Source organism: Siniperca chuatsi, linkage group LG22 (assembly GCF_020085105.1).
Source record: "Siniperca chuatsi isolate FFG_IHB_CAS linkage group LG22, ASM2008510v1, whole genome shotgun sequence".
NCBI lineage: Eukaryota > Metazoa > Chordata > Actinopteri > Centrarchiformes > Sinipercidae > Siniperca > Siniperca chuatsi.
In genome coordinates, this window is record NC_058063.1 from 1,328,166 (window position 1) to 1,343,484 (window position 15,319).

Sequence of the window (15,319 nt, forward strand, 5' to 3'; positions counted from 1 at the left end):
GTCTGGCTCTGTTTTCACCAGTTTTAAGGCTTGTTTAATTTAAAAGGAGTTTGGGGTTTTAGGTGACTTTTTTGCTTTTAATTACTCATTCCAATTTGGTATAAGTTCAGCAACTGGCTAACACTGTATGTTAGTATAAACCTCGGTTTTGTACTGTTCCTGTTACTCCAGAGCCCTCCTAGGTAATAACCAGTGTCGGGTAAACTTGCCGAGGTGTTGCTAATAAACAGTTACGCCAGTTTCACTAATGCTGAAAACTTATTGCGTTAAAAAGGAGTTGTTTGAATATAATTCCAATGAATGTAAAATTTAGTATCCAGCTGACACTGTGTTTGCCCAACCTTGGCTTTGTACTGCTCCTATTGGTACAGAGCCCTCCTGGATAATTACCAATGGCGGGTAAACTCACCAAGGTATTGCCAACAAGCAGCTTTTACCAGATGCAGAATTACCTTAAGTTTTTGAAGTCGAAATCTCTGTGGAGTGTGTGCATTGAGACAACAGTGATCAACAGCTTAAAAATGATTAACTCTTAGTGATAAAAATATTAAAAATGGTTAATACTAATTTGAAAAAATAAAAACCATGTTAATACTAACAGCTGTAACACACACACATTGAATGGAGGAAATTAAATTTCCACACACGCAGCCATCTTGTAACAGCTGTGAGTCTGCCTGTGTAAAACGACAGCACCTCCGCCTTTTCGTCTTTCACACCTTCTGCTCTTGGGAGGAAATGTGGTTTTCAGACCACTGCCCCCTCTTCTTTCTTTTTTCCTTTTTCTTTCGACTGCCTAAGCAGGGCCCTGTCTGAGGGCTTAAAGGACAAATGCGTACAACAAAAATTGCATATTTTCATTATCACATTACATCCTTTCAACACCCTCACTTGCAATTTTGTTACCATTTGTATACTACCATAAAACTACAATCATAAGTAACAAAACAATCTACAAACTCTGACACCCTCTATGCAATGGAACAGATACATATAATCTTCAGTCAAATTCATTATCATTGTGATTAAGTCAAGTTGTAATAATAAGATATATTTATAATAACAACAATATAGTAATATTATAATCACCATAATATATGCACGAGCGGACGTGCGGACGCCAACAGACTCAACAAACTAATCCGTAAGGCCAGTGACATTGTGGGGGTGGAACTGGACTCTCTGGTGGTGGTGTCAGAGAGGAGGATGCTGGCCAAACTACACGCCATCTTGGACAGTGTCTCCCACCCACTCCATGACATACTGGTCAAGCAAAGGAGCACCTTCAGCGGAAGACTCATCCCACCAAAAAGCACCACAGAGCGCCACAGGAAGTCATTCCTGCCTGTGGCCATCAAACTCTTTAACTCCTCCCTCTAAGGGTTAGTCTGGACATTGATCATTACATCTCTGCCATACTTGAATAATTGTGCAATATTCTGTTTATTACCTCCATTACTGCTGTGCAATATCTTAATAATCTCAATAAGCTACACTTAACTCGACAGTACTTGCACCACTACTTATTACTTATATTATTATATTGTATTATTATACTGTATTATCATCATCAACCGGTAAACCCACTTGGTACCTCACACTTATTTTATCTTATACTTATACCCACCTGGTACTTAATTTATTTTCTGACCTGTTTTTATAGTGTATTGTATTATATTTTTAGTACTTTCTCCTGTGTGCACTGTAAAGGCTTTCTCCTGTGTGCACTGACGTAAGTTTTGAAAGCAAAGAAATAATTACAGTACCTATGGTCTGCAGTGTAACAAAACAAAACAATAACACCTAATTCTACTACAAAAACACTTGTCGCCTCTGTATAGCAACTTTATCATCCTTGAAAACAAGTTTATGCCATCATTGAAAACAAGGCCTCCATGGTGGTGGTCTCGTAGTCATAGATTCTGGCGGTGGAAGCTGCCCAACAGACATGGTTAGAGGCCCCCAGGGATCAATTGCTATCAGCAGCTGGTCACTTGGGGTATCTTGACCAGCTGGCGCCTGTGCAGAGAGTACCTCTCCTTCATTGGTGGGCTGCTCAGAAACAGCATTGGAATCACTCATCGAGGGTTCCATACAAGCCCGCTTGCTCTGCGGTTCCTCATTGGCGATGGAAGAGGGTTCGGGAGCGGCACTGGGTCAATTGACATGTAGCCTCCGTCTGACTCCTCATCAGTGTCAGGAGGAATGGTGACACTCTCCTCGGCTGCGGTTTCTGGAGCATTCTCCTCGACTGAATCACCCCTCGTAGCCCAATCAGGCAGGTTTGAAATAGTACTCTCAATCTATGGGACCTGCACTTCGGGCAGCAGGTAAGGATGGAAGGATGTTATCAAGTCCAAAGTCAATGTCAATTACGGTGGGTAAAAACATGCCACCTCTTTATCCAAAAGAAAGTAATAACGAAACAAGCAAAATATATGAACCACTACTTGCTAGATTTAGCTCTGCCCTGCGTGTACCAAATAAAGGCAGAAATAAGAAATATACCAGGTTTCGGAAGGTGGAATACACCCTCAAAAATCCTGAGTACAATGATGCCAGCTGAGAACACGGTCAGAGATGAGAATAAAGATTTCATTATTTGTCTTGCTGGCCCTGATAGCAGATTTAGAACTATTGTCCACATTGTAACCAAAGCAAAGATCATAATCAGACACTCGGTTAGAATGATGGCAAAAGCATAACTCTTAGAAGTACTCATGAGGAAAACTGCAGAGTCAATCATGCCAAAAAGGCTAAAAACAGTAGTCCACACTGTGAAAGAATAAGCATTCAGTTCCAGGCATGCTAAATAAATAGACAAGACCCAGGCACTTACCACTCTGTTACAACCTCTATATACATTCAATGAAACATACAAAAAAAACAAATCAGGCCTCTAATCAGTGGCCAGCCTCTCCTTTGCGTTAACCACAAAAGTAAAATGACAGAAGCAAGGAGCTGGCTTACCATATGATGAAGTATAATGTGTTTAGTGGTGGCGAGGATTTCCTCGTTGTTAAGGGTCAGATTTCCTTCAATGTTATGGTTAGAGCTGTTATTCTCTGCCATAATTACAGTAGGCAAAAATCTTCAAAAGCAACAATATATAACTCAGAAAACCAAATTTGACGAGTTTGTAAAAAAAAGGCTAACTAGTTAGAACAAATCAAAGTGAAAATACAAGGCGGCAGTATTAAAGTCTGAGTTCTCAGTTGCTCCTCTTTTAACAGGTCTCTGAGGCTTAAAAAAGCAACTATACCATTTTTAATCAGCTTAAAGAGAGTAATTAGGCTAAATTTTATCAATGCCCACAGTCCTTTGAGCCCCAATGTACCTTGCAAGAGGTAGCAAGCCATGTCTATGCAATACACCAACAATTGCGACTACTAATATGAAGATAAGAGCAGATATTATCCCCTTTACCCACCTAAATGGGGCTATTATAGCATCGCTAATTTTCCCAAAAGTTGATTCACCCCAATTTTTTACAGTTTGAAATACCCCGCTTGCGGCACCTCTAATAGCTGTGTGGTGCCCCACGATACAACCCACGGCCAACATCGAGTCTCTGAACTCGAGGGGCGTCTTCTACCAGAACCTTCCCATACTATGCTGGAGTAATGTGACATACTATCTCATGAACCCAGCTTGTCTAAGAAATTCTTTACACAGAGAGACTAGTTGAAATTCTGGTAATGCCTCAGTGAAGGCTGTAGTAAAAGAGCCATGTGGTTTACCAACTTTACTCTTATCAATCGAACGGTCATGTCTCCCCTGAAAAAGCTTTTCAAAATGTGGATTAGGGTGCATCATAAGTGGTGTTGGGTATCTATTTATTCTCCCAAAATATGTGGGCCATCACCCACAGATGATTAGTAGCATTTCTTGGTCAAGATCTATCAAAATATTTTTTAACATGGTTCTCAAAGTTAGCTCCAACTAGTAAGGATAGGAGTCTTTCTCAGAAGAACAGTACTGAAAATTATCCTTCTCACCAACTATATGTGGTGGTAATGTGAGTATCATCAATAGAGGTCATAAGGTCAAAGAATGTTACATTCTCAAAGTTGTCAACCACCGGCCTAGCCTGCGAGATTGTGTACCAGGATGAACTACAGTTTGTTGTGTTTACTAAGGAATTAAACTAAGAGTTAATCTTAACACTTAAGACCCTTGTGTCCGGGCCCCAGGAGACGTTTGATAGGCTACCATTTTGACCAGAAGTGCTGAATAAGGTCACATTTAGGCCTTGTTCCCTAATTTCTCAAATCCTGTGTTGTCTGTATTCGGTTTCATTTTTTTTCTGAACACTATGTTTGGTTCTCGCCGTCTGTGAAAGCACTTGTACATGGTATTTCTTGGATATGCTGGATTTTGTGAATTTGTGAGGCCAGTTTGGCTTCCGAACTTAATTGACAGACATCCGATCTTCTCAAGGAGTATGTCGTTGTCTGCGCGTATTCCAATAAAATTATGATTGCAGCAAGCGTTAAAATAAATAAGTAGATATAACATAGATTCCATGATTTTGCTAGCCGAAAAAGCGCTTCTTCTTTCTCTTCTGAAAGGCTCTTTGTTCTATAGTTGTGTCATCAGGTATGTCTGGTTCAGTTCCTGGCTGGTCTGTCATCCCAATCCTCTCTTGACCCTGTAGAGTCAGAGAAGAAGAGGATAAGGATGAAACGTCAGCTTAAATTATAGTTCTCTTGTTTTTGAACCACTTCCGCCATCCCTTATTATCCACAGGAGCCTCCTTTTTCTCTTTTGGTAGCTCTTTAGAGTCATTTAGCTGCTCTAACTCAGTTTTGCTCACCTTTCACCAGTGTTAGTCGAAACTTTAGAATCATAGTAGGAGTTTTTGTAGCTGTAGGAGGAAGGGAGCATGATAGAGCGGTTTCATTAACCCAGAAAACTGGGTCTGGATCTCTCTGCTGAGAGAGCAGGATGAGCCATTCTAGCTCTTTATCCTTAGGCCTTCTGCCCATGTCTGCACTGGTGTGTTTAACAAACATTCGTCGTGAGACCAATTTTAGAACCCAAATGCAGGACACATGGAACAGAGCGGGGTAAGGTTGGAACAGTCTTTATTGTTCAGATAGTTGTTGGTGTACGAAGTATCCAGCGTGGTTCGTGGCCGCCCCGAGGACTCGACCGGACCGGGTCGGAGACGAGACTGGCGGCGCTCCAGATGGCGAGGGTGTCGTGGCAGTTGGCGTGGTACAGATGTTCAGAAGATCCGAGGGCAGACTGAGGCTGTGATCACCGGCAGAGCGTGAGTCTGTGAGAGAGACAAACGGTGTTACCATCAAGGCAAAACAAGAACACTTTACACTTTTCTTACGTGACGTTGGGGCCGTTTCAAGGTGTGCGTACACAGGTACGAAGACGATCTGACGCCGGTAGTGTGGAAGAGCCCGGTAGATAAGCGGTGGAGACTGATGATGATGGAAGTCAGGTGTGCCGGTGATCAGCAGCAGACAGGAGATCAGGAAGCCAGCCAGAACACAGACACACACACATATGCACATACAACAACGGACAGGGGACAGCCAGGAAACACAAGGAAGGGCAGATACACTGGAGTACACGAGGATCAGGGGGGCATAGTGGCTAACTATGACAACATTCCTTCTAACATCTGGAGGATTATGGTTTGGAATGCTACAGCGTAAGGTTTCTTGGTCTTCATTAATGGAAACAATCGGTCACGCAACGTGCAGGGATGTAGAGTGACCGTCTATTCGCCCGTCTGTTAGATTCAAAGATGGGAAATCGGGTCTTAATCATCTTTTGGAGAGGAGGCAAGTTTGGTCCTAAATCTCGGACATGTACATCCCCCAGTCTTTGCCTCTTCTCTTTTCTTTTCTGAACCCCAATTTTTCAGAATCAAATGGATGTAGGTTGCCTTGTCCTCTTAACAGAGAAAAATAGTTGCAAAGACCAAGCTTTGTTGTGTCCGCACATGGGAGCACCACTTATGTGGAAGCTGAACAGGTACAATCACCTTTAAATCCAGAAGGGTGATCATAGTAACCAATTGTCATTTTAAGTGCATACATTTCCAAACATTTATCGCAGAAAATCAACCTGCAGATGGGAAGGCCCTCCCTAGGAGAATTCTCTGCTTGTGTCACAGCCTGAGGTACAGGGAACGCAGCAGGGCGGTCTGCTGCAAAACCCTGCCAAATGCACTCGGTGACTTTCTTCTGGCAACATGCGCATGTTCTTTGAATGTATTTGTGCCATTTGTGTTTGTTCTTTCCCATTTTTCTGGAATTGTGCCTTTAAGAGCCAATTATATATTTTTAAGGCTCTCTCTGAGCCAAATTTTGTCCCCCGAGCAGCTCAGGATCCAAACGGCTTGAAGTGTGAATATAGAGGTCATGAGGGTCAATTTCAGGGTTGGGTGTGATGGGATAAGGAGATGCCATTTTGGATTATCTTCCTAATCTGGCTAGGATGAGTTTGTCCAAATCTTTTCAGGTGGACCATGTTACCATCCTGGAAAAAAAACATGTCCTGTCTCTCAAGTTTGGTCTTCAAATTTCCTGCTTCAGAATTAACTTTCCTCCTGGTCACCCAAACTCCTGGGGAGAAAGAGGGGACAGGATAGATAGGATTTAGAAGGCTTGGGTCTCTTAATTTTGGTTCGTTCAGCAACAAATTTAGCTGGGTCAATTTTAGAGGTTCATTCCAATCAGTGGGAGCATTCTTAATGATCCACTCTTTTGCTGCTCTAACTGGTCTCTCAGCTACACCGTTTGTGTGGTGGGCATAGGGTATGGACCAAACTTGTTGCACAATGGTCTGTCAGTACTTCATCTACCCATTCAATTAAATTTTATTTATATAGTGGCAATTCATAACAGAAGTTATCTCATTGCACTTTTCCTATAGAGCAGGTCTAGACAATACTCTTTATAATATTAATTACAGAGACCCAACAAATCCCACCATGAGCAAGCATTTGGCGACAGTGGCAAGGAAAAACTTCCTTTAAGAGGCAGCGACCTTGGACAGAACCAGACTCAGGGTGGGCGGCCGCTGCCGTGTTAGGTTTTTAGAGAGAAAAAGAGAGAGAGAGAGAGAGAGACAGACAGAGAGGGGTTTTGGGAGAGGGGTTTTGGGAGAGGGGGGTGGGGGAGAGGGAGGCACTATTTTTTAAATAGTAGAATAGTAATTGTAGTGTTAATATTAATAAATTAGTAATAATAGGAATGACAGTCATAGGAATAATAATGACAATAATAGGCCAATAAAGGCCAATAGCAACAACTGTAGTAGCAGTTGTCGAGCAGAAACACGGGGGCAGCAGGTGGTCAACAACCACAGATCCAGACTCTGCAGCTCTGGAGGCAAAAATACCTGCTGCCAGCGACAGAAGGAGAGAGGAGAGAAACGAGAAAGCACAAAACTATGGGAGAGAGAAGATGTCGAGTTAGTAACATGAAGTAATGGGATAAAAATGCATACAGATGGAGAGTGAGAGGAGGAAAGAGGAGATAATTGCATCATGGGAAGTCTCCCGGCAGTCTAGGCCTATAGCTGCACAACATGGTTCAGGACTCACCCAAGCCAGCCCTAACTCTAAGCTTTGTCAAAGAGGAAAGTCTTAAGCCCATTCTTAAACAAAAACGCCGTTCAGACTTTTTAGAATGAAATTTTAATCTTTAATTTTTATTAGGATACATATTACCTTTAATTTTGAATCTTTTAGCCCAGCTAAATTTAAATGCTCAGTAAACTTTGAAGTTCAGTGGACAAGTCGCAACAAGCCAATAACTGTACTTAGAGATCTGGTTTTGAGGGATAATACAAACTAATTTTGATTTTTTGGGGGGTATTGTTACAATGAATAGTGGTGACAGTTCGCCCCAAAAATGGTGCTGTGTTCATAGTATAATTACTCTGAATAACATCTGCGCAATTAAATATGATTGTTTTGTAATTTTTTTATTTTATAATTACTGCATTATCACCATTATATCAATAAATTCAGATCAATCTTACTAATCTTTATTGTCAATATTATTTACTTACTACTATCTGCCTGTTATTCTGATTGCTCTAATTAGTATGATATTGATAAGGTGCCTGAAAAATAACGTTTTCTACTGCAATGTATTTGTAGTGCTATTGTTAGTAGTGTAGTAATTGCTCTAGCAGTGTTAGGGGTACTAATTGAAAGCGTATTCGCTGAAACGGGGGAAGATGGCACAACGCTGAAGCGGTACATCTGCCAAGTCTGCTTGGAGGTTGCCCCCGCCTACCGCCCGTTGGGAGCTGGAAGAAGTTGAAGCGGAGAAAGGAACGATGGCCCTGTTGCCACCACGATAGACAGTGGGTGAATGAAGACGAGGAATGAATAAATAGAGCTGATGAAGACATTTGTCACAGTCAAAGCTGTATGGTGTCAAGTATTTTAAGGTATGAGGTAGTAAACGGTAACGTTGCCTGAAGGGTAGTGGAACATTTAGTATTTGGTAAAAAATACAACGTGGGGATCGTTGATTATTGAAATGAAAATTGTTTGCTGGGTATAATCGTGACATGATTTTTACAAGTGCAAATAGCTGCTAATATGTCACATTATCAACGAGAACATTCTCTTCTCAGCACTAATTTGCGGTATTTCAAGTTCTCATATAATCTATTTACCATTATGTGTTAAAACATTCCAAAAGTATATTTTTTATAGTCCTGTGATGACAGTTGCAATTGGGGCTGTGAGCTACATTTGATATAATTTTTTTGTGTGTGTGTGTAGGCCTATATAACTCAATAATAATAAATAATATATATAATATAGTCTACTGTATATCCCTCAGTCATATATACAATCATATATACAATATATTGTATGTCACTTTATTTGTATAGTAGTTTTCATACAAACATTTGTAGTGCTTCATACAATAAAATATATAAATGCTACTATATATATATATACTACAAATAAAAAAGTATGACATCCGCACATTCTTGTCACATTATGCCACATTGTGAATTGAAATAAAAGTAAATATTTAAGTTGTCATGAACACTGTTATCATAAAATTCAGCTGTAGGCTATAACAAAACAGTGGACAGATGATGCAGCTGTGCCACACGTTGTATATAATTGATGTTGCTTTAAAATGATGGCTCCGAAGCAAGGATAACTAATTTCGTTAAATGCCTGTTGCCTCACTCCTCATGTTTCTTCATCGGCTTCTCCGCTCGCATCTCTCATGGGAGGGACAATGACGTGAGGCATTGAGGAGGTACCTTGAATCCTTCAAGATGGCGCACTGAGATTTCCGGGAGGGAGTGACTGTCGGCGTCTTATCTAGGACTTGCGGTTGACATAAACTGGTTTGTGACTGGATCGGGATGGCAACACGGGTAGAAAATGAAGATGACGATATGGAGTTTGATGACTGGACTCCGGTTTGTAGAGGAAGAGGGGGAGAGATGAAGGTAACCGGGTTGTTCGCAGGAAGGTGCAGAGAGAGGAATTTAAAATGATACTTAAATTCAGGAGGGAAGATGAACTGGTGAATATAAGACCAATAGCGTTATCTAGGGAGCTGAAAAAGAAGTTAGGAGAAGTAGAAATGGCCAAGATTCTTCGAGATGGGAACCTGTTGATAAATTGTAGAGATGAAGAACAGAGAAATAAAGCTTTGCATGTTTAAAGTATTTGCAAAAGAAGAGTTCTGAGTGAGATTAAAGTTACCCGGGGAGTGATAACAGGCATTCCCACTGATGAAGATCTGGAGAAACTCAAACGAAGTATTCATAGTGGCGAGGTGAGGAGACTAAAGAGATCGTTCAAGACAATCAGTGGTGAGAGACTAGAAAGTTTGTGAGTACTTCTAGAGTTCCAGGACTTGGTACTTCTGGATGAAATAAAGATAGGCTGTATGAGTTTCCCAGTCAGGGCTTATGTTCCTCCTCCGCTTTGGTGTTACAAATGCCAGAGGTATGGGCATATAGTGATGGTTTGCAAAGGGAAGCAAAGGTGTGCCAAATGCGGAGGTGATCATAGATTTAGGGAATGTGGAGATAATGTACAGGCTAAATGTTGTAATTGTGGTGGCCAACACAGTGCAGCATTTCGGGGTTGTGAAGTTAGGAAAAGAGCAGTGGAAATTCAACAAGTAAAAACAACTAACAACATAAGTTATGCTGAAGCAGTGAAGATGTGCAAAGACAAAAGGGAATGGAAGAAACAGACAAAACCAGTCAAAATTCAAGACCAGAAGGAGGTCAAACTATAGAACTGACAGTAGATAAGCTGGTTTTGTTCATTGCTTATGTAATCAACTGCGCAGATCAAGTTAAACACAAAACAGAGAAAATCTAAATAATTGTGAAAGGAGCTGAACAATTCTTGGCTATGAAAGAAATGTCCTGGGAACAAATTAACAAAAGACTTGAGGCAGAAGGGAAACCGGGGGTCTTGGGAGAAAGAACCTAATGATTATTCTTCAATGGAATGAAAGAAATTTAATTTCAAATGGTCAGGAATTTAAAGGATTTGTTAAAGATCTCAGAAAGAAACCGGAAATAATATCTATTCAAAAAACATGGTGTTAAAGATAGAAAAGCTGGAGACACAGATGGTTTTATTGTACACAAGTCAAACAAGCAGTAAGTAGAATGGGTGATGCTGGTTACTGATACCGTCCTTTGTTTAGCTGAATCGGAGATCGGGAGTAGGAAACACACACTGGAGACAGGAGAGCACACGCACGCACACAAGGCTGGAGTCTGAAGCATTGTCTGGTAGGGCAGAGAGTATTGTCCTTGTAGAAACGAGACCAGACACCAACTGAGGTAAGTGGAGTGTTTAAGTACTGGAGCTGAGGTGATGCAGATGAGGATCGGGTGTGTGATTGGCAACAGGTGTCTGATTAGAATTCTGGTGAGGGATGCTGTGGTTGTGAGATTGTGGAACCTGGCGTGTCCATGACACATGGCTTAAGCCAGCATTAGAGTTTGTAATAAAAGGACATAATTGTATACGCAGAGATAGAGTGGAGGGAAATGCAGGAGGCTGAATAGTATTTGTGAAACAAGAAATGCAAATTAGAGTACTGAAGAAAGGAAAAGACTGGGAATTGATAGTAATGGAAGTTTGGACAAAAGATGGTACTATTAAAATAGTAAATTTTTAAAATCCTTGCAAAAAGCTGTCATTAGAAGTACTGGAGGAATTAACTGTAAATCTAGAAGGAAACGTTATTTGTTGTGGAGATTTTAATGCTCATAGTACATTATGGGGAAGCTATATTGATGGAAATGGAGAGGTGATTGAAGAGCTAATGGAAATCAGAAATCTAAAATGCCTCAATGATGGAAATGATACCAGAACTGATGTTAGAAAGGGTTCACAGTCAGCTATAGATCTTACTTCAGTGTCAGAAACAGTGGAGGGTATTTGCATGTGGGAAATTGTAAGAGCAATAGGAATGGACCACTATCCCATATTAACTGAAGTAAGGCTGAGTGCAGAAGAATATGGTACTGGAGGAGTAGATCGATGGGTTTTCAGCAGTGCTGATTAGGGAAAATTTAAGAAGATTAGTGATAAAGAAACGCAAAAAGTTGTTGTTAATCAAGATGTTTATGAACTAAATATTTCTGTTTGTGAAGCCATTCTAGGGCCAGCAAAGCAAACAATTCAAAGGAAAGGAGATAAGCATAAAAAGAAAATCGTACCATGGTGGACAGAGGAATGTGAAAATGTAATAAAATCCCAAAATAAAGTGTTTAAAATGATAAAAAGAACTCACAATTTTCAGAATCTTATTGAATATAAAAGGTTGCAAGCTAAGGTAAGGAAAACAATTAAAAATGCAAAGAAGGAGTTTTGGAGGAAGTTTTGTAACTCAGTAGGAAGAGAAAAATCTGGGGAATGATTAAAAGAATGAATGGGAATAAAAGAGTATGGATATCCAGTCTTAGTGGACAATGGAACTAGAGCTGTGACAGACAAGGAGAAAGCAGAGATGTTGGCACAAACTTTTGTTAAAATTCACAGCTCTAATAATAATAGTAAAGAAGGGCAAAGAGGAAGGGAAAATACAAGAACTGAGAATAAGGAACTACTACAGCAAAATGGAGATACCAATGATTTAACAAATATACCATTCACAAAGGCAGAACTGAATCGTGTTCTCAGAAAAACCAGGATGTCAACACCAGGGAAAGATCAGATATGTTACACTATGATAAATCATCTCAGTGAATCAACGAAGGACATCCTACTGGAACTATATAATAAGGTTTGGGAGAAGGGAAAATTGCCACAAGTCTGGAAAGAAGCTGTTGTAGTTCCGATACACAAGCCCAGAAAAGATTGCTGTCACAGTCTGTCATGTTCTCTCCAGCCACTGCACTCCCTCACCTGAGCACTGATTCCCTTCACCTGTTACCCAGTACACACCTGCATCCAATTAGCACTCCACTCCCGTATAAATCCCAGCTCCTCACCACAGTCTGGGTCCGGTCTCATTTAGAGGATAGACCTCGTGTTTCCCTGACTCTACAACGCCTCGGACTAACCCACGTAAAGAACGAAACTCCTACCAGTCTCGAGTGCCTTGATCCAGGCTCCTGTTACTCCAGTTCTCCTTGTGTGTCACTCCAGCTCCAGTTCCCGAGTTTCTTCAGTCTCCCGTGAGTTTGCCTCTCCAGCTCCTGGTCCTGTGTGTCTTCAGTCTCCCGTGTGTGTGTGTCACTCCGGTTCCCAGCCCTGTGTGAACCTACTCACCTGAGTTCAGCCACACTACTCCAGAGCTCCACGATCTCCAGTGAAAGGACAGTATACTTCCATCCATTATCTGTTCATTCTCCTCGTGTGTCAATAAACCATATCAGTATCTTCCCTGTGTCTCCGGTCTGTACTGTCCGTAACAATTGCACAAACCCAGGGAATTATAGGCCTATTGCCTTAACCTCCAATGTATACAAAATAATGGAGAGAATAATAAATGTAAGATTGACGTATTATATGGAAAGCAAAGGCTATGTATCAAAATATCAGTGGATTCAGAAGAGGTAGAAATACCATGGATCCTGCTATATGTTTTGAACATGAAAGCGCAGATTAATAGGGAAAGCATAGTGGCCATCTTTTTTGATATAGAGAAAGCTGATGATATGATGTGGAAGGATTATTAATTCAACTAAGTAAATTAGGGGTTAAAGGCCTAATGTATAGGTGGATTCAAAGACTTTTTTTATGGAAGATCGATTCAGGTAAAAATAGGGAAGTGTTATTCAGGAACATTTTGTGTTGAAAATGGAACTCAAGGGAGTATATTGAGTCCTGTGTTATTTTCTATTATGTTTTTCTGAATTTGGAGAATGGAATGGGATTCTCTCTTTTTGCGGATGATGGGGCAATATGGAAAAGAGGTAGGAATTTGGAATTTAGTGTGAAGAAAATACAGGAGGCTACTGTTAAAGCAGAAGAATGGACATTTAAGTGGGAATGTTCTTTACAGGAAAAAAATGACAGTAATTTTAAAATTATATAATCAAGAATTGGAGAGAGTGAAACAATTTAAATTGCTAGGGTTGTGGTTTGATGAAAGAATCACATGGGCAGTACATATTCATAAGGTAACTGACAAGTGTAAAAAGTATTAAATGTAATGAGATGTCTGGTGGGAAGTGAATGGGGGGCAGAGAGATCAGCATTGAAAACCATCTACATAGGATTAATAAGATCAGTATTAGATTATGGGTGTGTGGCGTTTGGATCTGCAGCAAGTACATCTCTCAGAAAGCTAGACAACATTCAATATCAGGCTTTAAGACTATGTTCAGGTGCCATCAGAACAACCCCAACATCAGCATTACAAGTGGAAATGAGAGAAATACCACTGGAATTAAGGAGAATACAGCTATCTTTAAACTAGTGGGTTAATTTAAAAGGAAATAGGAAATAATGAGGATCATCCAACGCTAGATGCACTAAAACCCTGCTGGGAAAAGGAGAGGAGAGAAACAAAAGGTTTTGGATGGACAATTGAGCAGAAAGCAAAAGAACTTGGAAGAACTGAAATAAACATTAGTCCAACTGTACCACTCCCAGTAACACACCCTTGGAGACTCCCTGACCCGACTGTAGATCTCACATGACTTGGCAGAAAGAACAAAGATATGGAGCTTATTTTACATCCACAGATAATAGACATATATAGAAATTATCTACCACAGCTATGTTCACATTTATACAGATGCTTCAAAGAACACAGCTAACAAAACTGGTATTTCATTCATAGTTCTAGATTTCAACATTAAAATTGGCAAAGGAATCAGTGATGGTGTATACTGGGGAGATGCTGGCAATTTTGTTAGCATTGCAATGGGTTGAAGATATGAGACCTCTGAGAGCAGTAATATGATCTGATTCCAGCTCGTCATTAATCAGCTGGAAGCAGCCATTCAGACAGCAGGCCAGATGTCTTAATAGAGATACAACAAACACTATATAGAATTCAAATGATGGGGTTAAATATGACATTTGTATGGATACCAGCACATATAGGAATCAAAGGAAATAAAATAGCTGATAAGTGTGCAAAAGAAGCCACAAAAACGAATCACACTGACATTACAGTACCCCTTAGTAAAACGGAAATGAAAACCACAGTTAAGGATAAGTTGAAAGAGGTGTCACTGTGGGAAGAAGAGAGAACAGGAAGGTGGTTATACAGCATTCAAAGAAAAGTAGGTGTGATGAGGAAAACGGGGAGAACCAGGAGAGAGGAACCAATAATATCCAGGCTACGGTTTGGGCACACAGGATTAAACAGTACATTGTGTAAAATAGGAAAACATGATACAGGAAGATGTACAGTCTGTGATCAAGAAGAAACTTTAGAACATGTTATTATTTACTGTCCAAAATATGATGCTGAGAGAAGAGAACTGTCACTGAACCTTAAAAGAAATAAAGATGAGGTTTGATTTACGCGATCTTTCACAAAGAAGTTCTAGAGAGAAGAGTTACCTATTGTTGTTTCATTATCTCAGGAGAACAAATTTGATAAAGAGAATATAACTATGGTGTGTTTATTAATTTAAATTTTATATTTTTTTATTGGTTTTTCTCAGTTTATCTTATTTTATTTAATCATTAGTGAATGTCTATACATTCACTAATAATAATAATAATAATAATTAAGAGTCCCGATCCACACTCCATTCCAGTTGGTGGCGGTAATGCACCTTAACGTTACTTGCCAACCGCCATAAAACTTTTCGAAGAAGAAGATTTCCGGGTGTAGGACGGAGGCGCTTGGAGACGAGGAGGTGT

At 40.3% G+C, this 15,319-nt stretch overlaps 1 long non-coding RNA gene across 2 annotated transcripts; it reads right to left on the minus strand.

Annotated features, from left to right (window-relative positions):
* Nucleotides 1-1,911: 1,911 nt before the first annotated feature.
* Nucleotides 1,912-6,929, minus strand: LOC122870743. 2 transcript variants are annotated; one of them, XR_006376658.1, is made up of 3 exons: nt 5,377-6,926; nt 4,817-5,281; nt 1,912-4,651 (listed from the first exon to the last, which is right to left on the minus strand). It is a non-coding gene; the product is annotated as an uncharacterized LOC122870743 (long non-coding RNA). The 2 variants fall into 2 exon arrangements; XR_006376657.1 differs by lacking the exon at nt 1,912-4,651 and having other exon boundaries at nt 5,071-5,281; nt 5,377-6,929.
* Nucleotides 6,930-15,319: the final 8,390 nt, after the last annotated feature.